At 39.9% G+C, this 12564-nt stretch overlaps 1 long non-coding RNA gene across 1 annotated transcript; it reads right to left on the minus strand.

The window, feature by feature from the left end:
* Positions 1–5771: 5771 nt before the first annotated feature.
* On the minus strand, positions 5772–10472 carry LOC106955210 (uncharacterized). The gene is made up of 2 exons (XR_001426522.1): positions 10160–10472; positions 5772–8703 (listed from the first exon to the last, which is right to left on the minus strand). It is a non-coding gene; the product is annotated as an uncharacterized LOC106955210 (long non-coding RNA).
* Positions 10473–12564: the final 2092 nt, after the last annotated feature.

Raw genomic sequence — 12564 nt, forward strand, 5'->3', positions numbered from 1 at the left:
TTGAATGGACTTTTAAAATGTTGCAAGAAAGAAAATGTGAATTAGGCAAGTTTCTATCTACTGGTTTGGAACGAATCAGCCAGGCTATGTAAGGCGTAATTTCATCACATGGTGGCGCTACGTATCGCTGTAGTGAACAAGATGTAGAGTTTGCAGAATAACTTTAACAACAAGAGTCCCCTTCTCTGAACTGGTGATTTGGACATTCGTCCAACTTAACGTGCCTCTGGAAAGGCACAGACCCAGCAGTGGATAGGAATGTTGCTGAGTCTCCCATTTAGAACATTAACTCTTATTTTGGAAAATCCAAAAACCACCTCAAGCAAGAAATTGTGAAATTGAAGAAGTTATTTTGAATTCTGACATTTCCGTCAACCTTTTCTAATGATATTAAAAAAATAAATAAATAAATGTTGATGAAACGCAGCTATTGATAGTTACATGTGGTGGCAGCGACCTTCTGTTGGCCATGAATTCTGCTGCCCACCAAAAACATCCTGAAGGAGGACTGTTCATCCATCCATAAAGTTTGTTTGTAACCTTTTGCTGAACAGCACTAAGGTTGTGCAGCAAAACAACAATGTGAGCCACGCGAAGAAGTCCGCCTCTGATTGGCTTAAAAAACTGAAACTGAAGCAGATTCTTTTGGAGGGGGCTACTCAAAGTCTGGACTTAATGACCTTAAACACACTGTGCTTGAAACTCATCAGCTGCTGAACTACAATAACTCTGAAAAGAAGACTGTGCCAAAATTCCTCCACTGCAATCGAAAAACTGCCTGGTCATTATTAAAATTGGCAGTTTTTTGCTGCCAAGGGTAACACAAACAGTAAATAAGGTAGGGAGAAATCAGTATTTCACACTTTTTGCTTTCACACAAGTTATCACTGTCTAATATTTTGATTACTCTGATGATCCGAAGCATTTGTGTGTGTGTGTGTGTGTGTGTGTGTGTGTGTGTGTGTGTAGAAAAAGCTCAAGACCAAACAAACCCAAAAGGAGAACAAATATCTTTCACAGCCCTGCTTATATAATAATGAATAAACCGAGCTTGCTGCTGCCATTTTGTTGTTATATTTAAACAGGCATGTGGGGGGAAAAATGAGCAATTTCTCAGTGGAATAATTGGAAATTTAGCAAGGCCACTGGTGGCTAACCTGTCATCAATCACTTCAAGGCCTGCTTGGAGGTTAAGAGAATCAAGAAAACAGCCAGTGGTTGTTGACAGATTACCCTCGCCTTAGCCGACAATCCCAGCAGCAAACAGCTGAACGAATGTGAGAGGCTGGTGGCGAGTCTGGATCCGACATCAAAGAGAGCATCTGCCATGTCGCAAACCTTTAGAGGAGGTAAGTCTCCGCTGTGCCAGGAGTTCGTTTACATATTTATTAGAGAAAGAGAAAAAGACAGAAAAAGAAAGGAACAGAGAAAGAAGGGACTTTTATGGAAATCTTAGTTTGTTTAAAGTGAATGAAACTCATTTGCTGCTAATTTACCATGGATTTCATACCTTTAAAACGAGGTAATCAAAACCTTTAAAAAAAAAAAAAAAAAAAAAACGGATCTGTGATTGCTGGGGAAGCTGCGCTGCGTTAATAGACTTCCCTGAAGTAATTCAGCAGGCATTATGCACAGGGCCACACTGATATCCTGCAAATAGTCAATTGCTGAAGCATTAAGTAATATCTACCTGAGGCAGGCAAGCGTACGGTGTTTAAAAGCATTCTCTCCAAATGAGTTTGGATGAAAAGCCAACCAGCAATCTTCAAAGCAGAACATCCAGAGACGAGCAGCACTAGCTTAGCTCTTTCACATTTATGCAGACAATGCATAAATGAGACACTTCTTGATTCAGTTCAGCCCCTTTCTTCCTCAATACACTATAGAGACTCAACCTTTAGTAAGTTTCAGTTGTCTTCCACCAGCTATCAGCATCTACAACAGTGATTTGGGGGGAAAAAAACATGCAGTATAAGTTGCAGCAAAATTTTATTTCCCTGTGGGATTAATGAAGTACATTTGAATTTTGAATCTGTGGACAAATGGACGGGTTCCACAACAGAACAATGTCTTATTGTTTATTTTTCTCTACATGCCTCGAAAAAGTAGTCTGGTTGAAAGACAGAAGCCTTCTTCTCAGAAAACAGTTCGGCCTGGACATAAATCATTTTTAGAGTTTTTGATGGAATCAAAGTTAAACATTTTGGCTGTAATTCCAAATTGTCTGTTTGGCACAAAAATACATCACAGAAAATCAGTGGGGTCGCGTAAAGAAGCTTTTGGGAAAATAAAAATCTTGACTCAAAATATAGTTCAACACATTTTAGTTCAAAATTTCACCCACTTATGTAGGAAGAGTTTTTTCAAAATCTTTTTCTCATTTGAATCTTGAAAAAAAAAAAGACATTCAACAGGGGTGTGTACAGTTTAGAAATCCACTAAAACTGAGATTAGAATAGGAAAAAAAACAAAGATTGACACCTGATGACGTAATTGCTTGCCAATTAGGATTGGCTTTTCACATTTCAGAAATTAAGATCATGTCTGTCAATGCAAAAACTTTACATGTTAGTGTTCTGATCCCACCTTAAAACTTTTGGCTTTAATAATAAAAGATTAGAGCTTGTTGCAAAAAGCAGCACTGCAGTTTACAGTTTTTTTTTTTTTTAAATACATTCATTTGTTGAAATCATTTATCTTCACTCTTTGCTTGAAATGCATCATAGACCCTTTGACTTTGACAGGATAACAAATTGATGCAACTCTCCGGTAGAACTTTCAGTCCAAACTTTAAATTGCTCAAGACAGGAAATGTTCTGTATTGTGAGAGTGGGAGTACATTAGCCTCCTCCCACGCTCTCACCCTGTGAATATATCGTCCCAGGACGTCTCCGTAGCCACCGTGTGCCTCCATCACCCCAGGAAATAAAAGTCATACTTGATTTACCTGACAAGGGCTCTTTGAGGTATCCTTGACCGTGACGGATCTGTCGCCACAGTGAGCCATAGCGCTGAAGTGTTTCTACCTGCCTGTAACACCCTGGCTCCACTCCTTTCCTCCTCCTCCTTTTTTTCATGAGATGTCTTTCCTGTTTGGGTGGTGTCTTGTTGTCTGGCTGTGGTTCAGCTTGGCTTGGCGTTCAATCTTATTAGAGGGCGGAAGGTGGTTCAGGAGGTGTACGGTCACACAGACAGACCCCAACAGTTTATTCCTTTCCCCACCACTCCACCAAGACACCAGCTTTTTCTTTTTCCATTCCCCCCCCCCACCTCCCAATGCATACATAAACACATTCTTCAAGCGTCACAAACAATACGAACTCCCGGCTAGCTCCCCACACGCAGCGTCGAGTTGATATTTCCTCAAGGTTAAGTGTGATCGCTGATTACTCGCGTGCTGAAGAATCGTTGTTGGCATGTTGCAGAAACACTTGTGACTTGCAGCAGATCAGTCATCTGTGATCCAATTCGAATCTATTACAGCAGAACCCGACGGCTCCTGGGCGATGTGACCTTGCCTGTGTGCCTTCTCTGGAGGCTCCTTTTCAAACCAAGTGCTGTTGACTTGCTGTTCATTTGATTTGTTGGTGGCATTTGCCGTGAATGTGAATGCGGACTGGAGCGCCGTGGCCGTTTTTGTCTATCAAGGTCATACCGGCCTGCAAGTCGCCCGCGCTGCAGCCGTTTATGCGAGGATAAGCGCATCAGCCGCGTCTTTCCAGCCGGAGTCATAAGCACATTAACTCCAGTCGAAGCTCAGCAGTATCAGCAATCAATGGATGAATAAAAAGAAACACAAGAGCTTGTTAAATAATGGGACAATGTCAGAAGGGTGGTAAGCTGCTATTACCGTTGGGGGAAGCCAGCGAGGCCAAAGGAACAGCGCCAAGACTCCTGACCTCTTCCTACTCTATTCATTTGGCCCTTTAACACCTGAGAGGGAATTTCATTTAAGACGTTATTATGTTGTTATCAGGTAATATGTTGTAAGTCTACCTGCAACAACATATTACCTGAATGAACACATTGGGATCTTAATTTGGCTCAAATCCACATAAACTGGATGCAGAAGGTGAAGCTAATAGCTAACACAAGAGGAGCTGAGATCAAAGTGGATTTCTATAGTCCCACAATAACTCCACTCTTGACAAACACACACAGGTGTTTTCAGATACACTACATGTGGAGCTGCAGTTGCCACCAGGTACATCTTGTATCTACTAGTGCCTTGTACTTTTCAGTGACGTTGTTGTTGGTGGTCACTTTGAAGAAACCACTTTCTCCCTTTCCGAAGTCTGTTATACTCCATTTCTGCATGTGTAGACGAAGACTTCTACGGTCTTATTCTGTATTCTCTTTATCCTTTCTCTCTTAGCACTCCATCATTATTTTCTTCTTCTTCTGGTATATTTATAATTTGGTTGTTTTTATTTTTACATTTTATTTAGGTCCTAGTCCCTGTTATGTTTTGCCTGGTCCTGTGGTTTTGTTTGTTTGTTTTAATTTGTTTTTATGTGGAATTATATTGTGTTTAGACTGTTTGTTTCTTTTCAGTCATTCCCTTTCAAAGTGGCTGTTTCCACTTTGTCCCACCTGTTTTATAAAGTCACTGAACTTACATAGCGCTTTTCCAATCGTTTTGACCACTCGAACCGATTTACACTAGAGTCACATTCACCTATTCTCACTCACAAAATAAATGTATCGGTGTATACATTTACATCACAGATCTGCTATGTCTGTATCGGTGTATCAAAAGGCAGTTTGGGGTTAAGTGCCTTCCCCAGGGTCACACCGACATGTGGGAGGAGGAATTGAACCTACAGCCTCCCGATCACAAGATGACTACTTTACCCACAGTCACATCCTAGTAGTCACTTTCCCTAATATGTATTCCTCCTCCCTAGATCAGTTGGTACTCTCTCCTACTCCAATTTTCTAAACTTTGTGTTTCCTGCCTTAGGATTTTGTGTCTGTAAATATTATCAAGTTCATCTTGTCTCCTGACTTCCTGCCTGGTTTCACTTGGGTCCTCAAATTAACACAGAAACCTACTCTCCGTGCCTCCTAATGTGTAAAATCCTCATTGGCTTCTTGACGAGTAACCCTTTAATACAAACGTGACAACAGTTTAAAGATTCATAAGATAGGCCTCACATCTGAGGTCCCTAAACTACGGCCCGCGGGCCTCCACATTTGGTCCGGCCCCCTGAACAATACCAGAGACCATTCAGATTTTTTTTTCCATTTATTGTATTTTCCGGTTTATATGTGGATTTTTCTTCAACCACCAGGGGGCTCTTTAGCAGGAAGTGTGTCCTGTAAATTGTGGGGCGCATTACTGCCATCTGCTTGACTTTTATGTTATTTAATCAGTACGGTTGTTTGCTAGCGGTAGAGCAGATGAACACACGTGTCTGTTATGAAGGCCGCATTGAATTCTTCGAAGCAAGTAGCAGTTTATACTTCAAAACGAGCCTTTATCTTAACATATTCAATTAATATGTTACAATTACTTTCCCTCAATGGAATATATACTAGTCAGTCCCAGTCACCGTTTCACTCATGGTTTTTGCCCATGTGCTTTNTTATATTACAGTCAGCAACTGTTACTATTTTACGATTTTTTGCCGTAAATTTATAGACTTATTTTACTGTGTTGACTGACGGTGATTCCATGTATTTTCTACGATAAAATGTTTTGTATATTACGGTCAGAAACTGTTGTATTTTACAATTTTTTACCGTGAAATTTACGGACTTTTTCTTACAGTGTTGGCTTGTTGTCTTTAGTGTCAATCTAAATCCAGAGAGATAACAAGAATAGAATCTACAACCAGTGGTAATCTCTCTCTACAGTCTGCGAACAAACTGTCCTCAAGGAAGACAATGCTGTCCCATACATAGAGGGGTTTATCAGCGCACCTCCACAGTTTGGGAATGAAGATTATTGGATGGCCTTGCCTGCAGTCTTGACAGGTGGGATCAGCTTAGGCATGTTGTTCATGCCAGAGCGAATAGCCCAGCCATGTATTTTCAGGTTTTTCATGTGTAGCTATTTCAGCCGTGATCCCTAAACTCAATCTTAGAAATGGTCACTCGACTACGTTTGTTACCAATGAATACTTACCACTACCAGCCTTTAAAAACTGTTACGGCCAGAGATAATTTTTCTATGTTTATTCTAAAGCATGGAATGACATTCCACAACATATAAAGTTGATTTCAACATTGGTACTTCTTAAGATGTCTCATGTGCATCATCTGTTGGACACTTTTTTTAAAAATCATTGTTAGACATCTGCTGTGTATTCTTCTGTTTTGTAAATTGGTATGTGTGTGTGTGTGTGTGTCTCTATTAATGTTATGCGATGTTGGATGTGTGCTTTATGTTCTGTAGAAGAACCTGCTGAAAAGCAGGATTTATGCTGCGCAAGGCCCAATTCCTTTTAATCTTTTCCTGTTACAAAATTATATAATAAATGAAATAAAGACTGACTTGCAACAAATATGAAATTCATAGTGTGAAACCAAATGCGACAAGACACCAGGTTCTTGTGGCTATGTGTAGTTATTCTATGCACTAATGAATCTCCTGTGTCACATAAAATTTTAAATTCCCAATAAGTCTCATATCTTCAAACTTCAGTCGAAAATACATAAACTCAATTACTGGCAAAATCATCTAATGCTCAGCTAAGGCAGGTTTCCAAACACTATGGTACTATAAAAAGGGAAATTAACCAGTTTTCTAACTACATTTGCAACATTTAAACAAACACAAATTTCCTAACTTTATTAACATTGGAGACAGTCTAAGCACCTTGTTTTTTAAAATTCTGTTTAAGAGGCAGTTTTGGTTATCAGCTCCAAGACTCCAATAAGCACTCCATAGAATAAACATGAGACAGCTGTTATGATGCATTTTGACGAATTACAAAATAAATGGGTGTGAATGAAAGAGATGCGAGTAAAAAAGTGACACCTCTAAGTGAAGACGTACTAAAAGCAAATGGGCTGAAGTACCTGGGGTCAATCATCCAAAGTAACATATGAAAGAGTGGAAGAAAAAGAAGAACAATACTGCAGTGTGGATGGAGGGAGGGTTTTTTTCCCCCAGTGAATTTTCACAAACACAGTGAAGGAGGCAGGTGAGCTGCTGTGGTGTCCATGAACAAAGCGACTTCTTTCAAGTCTGGTCTTACACTGAATTGCCATGAAAAATATTTGTCCTATAAGTAAACCTTTCAATTACTGGATAAGATAATCATGCCTGCACATCCTGTCCCTTTTGCACTGCACAGCTGGACCCAGGTCAACCCGGGTCGGTCGGGCTTTAATCGTTTTTGCATTAGCACTTCCAGCCCGGTACCACCCCACTCCCTGGAACCCCGAGAGCTGCGGTTCCAATCGGGCCGGTCAGACCAGGCCGGGTTGGAGTTAGCTGTTGGCTGCAGGGGCGGGACAAAGGCCAGATCTCTGGATCAGAGGAGTACTAGACTTTCTCGATGGCTGTCATTTCAATATGCTGCATCAATAAATTCCCGTCATAATCTATTCTTACCCTACACTGGGATTACAATCGCCTCTTCAGCCAAAGATTTTAATGGTAAATGTAAATAACATTTCTCCAATTGAACCGATCAGAAGTCGCCAAGGCTGTAAACGAGGGGATTTCCGCATCTGGCGTCGCTCCAGCCGGGAAATCCCACCTGCCGCAGCAGTAGTTCAGCTGGCTGCGAATCCAGCTCAGAGACGACATTCAGATGAGATTTTTTTTTTTCGTTAAATGTAAAGCTGAGGTAAATATATCCCTCAGCTTCCACAATCATGAGCGCATACAGAAAAAGAAGGACGGGAGACCCAAGACGAAATCTGTTCTGCAGTCTCTGGGGAGATTGCCTCGGATTTACGTGATGTATCCTGCTCAATGCAAAACGACCAGGGCCATAGCACCAATAGGTCCGTGTCGAAAGGAGCCGGTTTGAGCCAGGCCGGACCCTGCAGTGCTAAAAGGGCTTTATCTTTAATTAAATGAAACAGAAACATGTTTGAGTTAGCCTTTTTGATCAAACCTTCAAACAATTTAAGTATGTTTTCACTTCAGTATGCATCTTCATGTGGAGGACTTTTCACCTTTCACTTTGTGAGCTTAACAACATGTTTCAATATGTTGCAGTAAGGCAACAAAATTTCTACATCTTTTCAAACATATGCCAGAGGAACTCTGCTGGGGAAAGTGGCTCAGTCTTACTGTTAATGTATCTTTGTGGATTCAACAGTTTAAATGAGGTAAAACAGAGAAAGCTGATCCATTTGATGGCCTCTCTGAACTGTCACTCCAGTTGTTGCTTGGCAGAAGAGTTTGTGTTCTGTCCATTTAGCAGCAGAGAAAATTGAGTACGCAAACTTCCCAGGTTTATAATGACATCTCATACTCTGTGCATCAGAATGAGACTATTGAAAAGGACAGAAAAATCTATCTCAGACTTGACCTTGTAGCATAGGACAAGGTAAGTGGTCAGTCGAAGAACTATAAAGAAGATACCAAGGACAATGAAATCAATGTAGAGCTCAGCATCTTCCACATTTAACAGCTGTAGAACCTCTTCAGGCTGTTGGAACCTACACACCTTCCCAGGACACTCCAGCTCTGATCGGTTCATCCCATAGATAGACAGAAGCACCCCTTCAAAGCTGTATCTGTGGGAAGGAGACAGACATGAAGGATTTACACAACAAAAAATGTTTGCTGGTCTCATGACATGTAATGCTTTTTGTGCAGGAAGTGACCAAAAGAATGCACACATACCAAACAATTTGAATTAATCTCTGCTGTCTCTTTTCTCTGTCCTCTTGAGACAGAGGTCAGCGAAAAAAAAAAATCTGGAGGCAGCTGATCCCATGTGAGTTTGTTAAAAAGCAAGTAAATGAACATAACGTGTCACCAGATCACACCTGACGAGATCATACATGTTTTTTCCTTCTCATGATGCATTATTTGACTGATGCGACTTAATCCAGAAAATACAGAATATTCCCTTTCTAACCAGACAATTCCAAAGCTGAACAGACTTGAACAACAGAACCAGAAGTGAACTCTTTGACATGTTACTTCTTCAAAGAGCATAAATATAAAGATGACAGACACCGGACAAAGGAAGTGTAACGCTCTTTTTAAATGTGCAGGTCTGCTTGCAAGGTTTAGTGTTAACCACTTTGTAGAATCAGAAGTAGGTACGTCATGGAGTCATGATTGGGTGGATAATTGATGCAAATGATGCAAAGAGGTTTGTTTATATTGCTATTTATTGCAGTGTAAATAATAATAATAACAGCAACAACTAAACAAAAATAAATTGCTCAAAAGAAACGAGGGGAGGAAAACAAACAAACCAACAAAGAAGTAATGATAATAATAATCAGTGATACTTCAAAACCAAATAGAGTTTAGTTTGGTCTTCCTGTGTGAAAAGTGTCGTTTGGTCTTCCTGTGTGAAAAGTGTCGTTTGGTCTTTCGTTTTCCTACCACCAGGTGATGTGTGGGTAGCTCGCCATCCTCCGTCATCAAGCAAGTCGATGACGGAGGAGGAAAAAAACCTGACCTAAAAGGTCAGAAAACATACATTAAGTTCATATATAAATGTTATATTTATATAAGCTAAATGGAAAAAAACAACCAATCAAATACATACTGCTATGTATCAAATTCATAAAAATGGGAAAGAAAATTTAAAAAAAAATCCTTTTAAAAAGTGCACTTCATAATTCAAGTTCAAAATTTCTCAAATAAAGTAATTAGTCGCTACAAACAACAACTAATAATAAATCAAATCAATCAACTTAAGAAAGTGATTGATCAAAGTAGCTACAAACAAAATCATATTAGGTACCAGACTTCATAGATACACCAGCATGGAATCCAACAATAACCAAAGAAATCATGAAAAATAATCAAATCTAAAGTTGAAGGGGAAGCCTTTAAATATTAAAGGTGTGGTCTTTAATTCGGCTTTAACAGTGTGACTTTTTATTAAGTAAGTAATTAGTAAGTGGACTGAACTGATGCGGGCAACTGATTGTCGAGTTGGTAGCTAATGCCAACTGGCGGCGCGTTGCGGAAATAACGCCCCATTATATATAAATGATATTTACTCACCGTCGAGTAACGGATTGTCTGAGGAGGTGGATGCAATGTTAACTTGTATACCAGGCGTCAACGAATCCCAACCTGGTGAGGATTGCAGCGGCTACATTAGCGGCGCTATTATTGCAGATACAAGGTCAAGTTCAGATGGTATTCAACAACTCACCGCAGATCCTCGAGTTTTAGGGATGAAATTGTTCAGTGATGAGTCGATTTGGAGATTTCAGATTGTTTTATGAACAACCAACGCCATAACCAACAGTGAGCAGCAGCACAGTGGAAAACCCGGAAATACACATGAGGACCCCAGAAGTTAAAGGGACGGCTTAAAGGGAAGGTGGGTGGGTCATGGCGGTCACGTGGGTTACAGAAGATTGCCATATCTTTTCCCCATATAAGCAAAGTAAGTTTCTACCAGTTTAGAAACACATCCTCCAGACTTGTAACAAAGAATTAATGCAACATAGTTTAGCATTAGCGCGAAAGAAAGAGTCTTGAACTTTAGTTCAACATCTTTTGCTGTGATTCAGTTTCATTTTATCTTAAGGTCTTGCAATTGCTGGGTTTCAGTCACGTGATTCAGATGGAGGACCGAAAGTGGATTTCTCCGTTCAAAACAAAACAAAATTGATCACGAATAAACTAATGCCCTAAATAGGCTGGAACAAACAAGGCATCTCGAAAAAATACGCGTATATTTAGGATATGATTCGTATTATCTTGGTAAAAAAAAATACTTTTCTTATAATATTGAGGATTTACCCGCATCGAGGCGATCAACATAACTACCTGGAACTGCAGACCTCATATTATACTTCGAACCAAAAGAAAGTTTTCAAAAGCCTGGAGAATACTATCATTTAGTTTCAAGTTGGGTCAAGCATTTAGGATCAAAAGAAGCATTTAATGACTGTCGACTTGTTTCTGTCGGGTGAGTAGTGAATTGTGCCATTTCAAGTAATTAGTCTATGATAACGATGCTATCGCTAATAACAAAAGAACTAATGTTATTTCTATTAGCTTTGATCTGCCGACAAATAATTTATTTAGCTTGTGTAAACCCAAATTCACGCTGGAGTTGTATGTTAATGTTGAGTCGTTGTAGGACACTGGATTCACGTCCAATGTTGTCCAACGATTTGCTCCGATCTACAGAAACCCCCATGTCCGTGTCTGGACAAGAATATACTAAGTGGCCAGATACGAAGCATGTGGGGGAATAGTCACAGCTCACTGTGACTGTATGGGTGGGTAGATTATATTTAATTTATTTAGCTTTTTCTTCTAGCATGAAAGTCCCACTAAATAAAATATTAGCTTTTCTGTGATTCGGCACTGAGCTACCTGCTAACATTAGCACTATGAGGACAACCTGTTCAATAAAACATCTGAAAATACAATTTAAATGACGCCATTGTTATCTGTGGCCATGCAAACGGGCAGTTAGTTTCTGCACCTCCTGTTTTTAGCTATAGATTCTCGATCCACTCTTTTTTCGGTAAGTGTTTTTTAAAATTAACTCTTGTGACCAACTGCCTTTGAAACTAGAGGTGTGCAGATCGATCGGCCACCGATCATAATCGGCCGATTTCCGTGAAAAAGTGTATGATCGGTGATCGCCGATCGCGGTCTCTTGTTGCCGATCACACAAACTGATCACCTGCGTCTCATTTCGCAGCCTGCCTGTGCAGCTGGTCTCCTCTTTCCTTCACACTGCGCAAACGCGCAGCAACAAATCCTAAGCGATGTCGTGTGGAACTACAACGTACTGAGTGAATGGGGAAGTTTGCGTGTTGTGGTGGAAAATTACCTCGGTGTCGGGGCTGAAGCACGTAAAAATGCATCAACACGACGAATCTAATATGGCATAAAAACAATGCCATACTTGACGGAGTTTGGCTATATCGAGGCTCACCCCAGGTGAAAAAAGTATACTTTAAGTATATTTCAGATATACTTACATTTGTGAAAGTACATTTTAAGTCAACTAAGTATTAAGTGTACAACCTAAAATATATCTGAGGCATACTAAAAGTATATTTGTACCAATTTCGAAATTAGAACTTTAAACACCCTTAAACATAATTGTGCTGCCTTTTGTTTAGTTAAGCTGGACCAGCAAGGTTTTGAAAACCGCACTAGAGCACCCCCTGGTGGATGTTTTTGTTATGTTGCTTTTGTGATGCTTAAAGAAAAAAATAGATCGAAGTTGGTGGAACGCAACACCAAACAGCTCGTGGAGTAGCTGATTATTGTCTTTATTTGTTGTGTTTCAGACAAGATTTGTTCGTAAGTATTTGTTTATTGTGAAAATAATAACTGTCTCTTTGTTTTATGTAACGCTGGTGTAAGTAATTTGTATGCTGAAGTCATTTAGGAAAATGTTTATTGTTTTTTAGCTCGCAGTAAGAATGGCT

This window comes from Poecilia latipinna, unplaced genomic scaffold (assembly GCF_001443285.1).
Source record: "Poecilia latipinna isolate Pla-1442-1.1 unplaced genomic scaffold, P_latipinna-1.0 Scaffold716, whole genome shotgun sequence".
Classification (NCBI taxonomy): Eukaryota; Metazoa; Chordata; class Actinopteri; order Cyprinodontiformes; family Poeciliidae; genus Poecilia; species Poecilia latipinna.